We start from the raw sequence: 315 nt of genomic DNA, 5'->3' as shown, positions 1-315 counted from the left end.
ATGGCTCTGTATCCTTGGGGGAGATAGATCTCTGCATCCTTTGGTGGATGGAGCTCCAGGATTTTTTGGGGGTGTGGCCTTTCCGTGGGAGCTTGGGAAGGGGTTGGATCTCTCCCGACAGAACAAGGAGCTGTATTCAGGGCCTGCTCTCGGTGGATGGAGGATGTTTGGGTTGGCAGTTGCCCCGGCTGGACGTGGAGCTGGGCAGGGAAATGCATGCCAGGGTTGTGCTGGGGGAGGGAAGGGGAAACTACTCCAGAGTGCCTTAAAAAAAACCCCAAAATAAAAAAAAAAGGCTTCTCTGAAAATATGGCT

This window comes from Acanthisitta chloris, unplaced genomic scaffold (genome assembly GCF_000695815.1).
Source record: "Acanthisitta chloris isolate BGI_N310 unplaced genomic scaffold, ASM69581v1 scaffold10399, whole genome shotgun sequence".
NCBI lineage: Eukaryota > Metazoa > Chordata > Aves > Passeriformes > Acanthisittidae > Acanthisitta > Acanthisitta chloris.
This window is presented reverse-complemented; position numbering follows the sequence as displayed.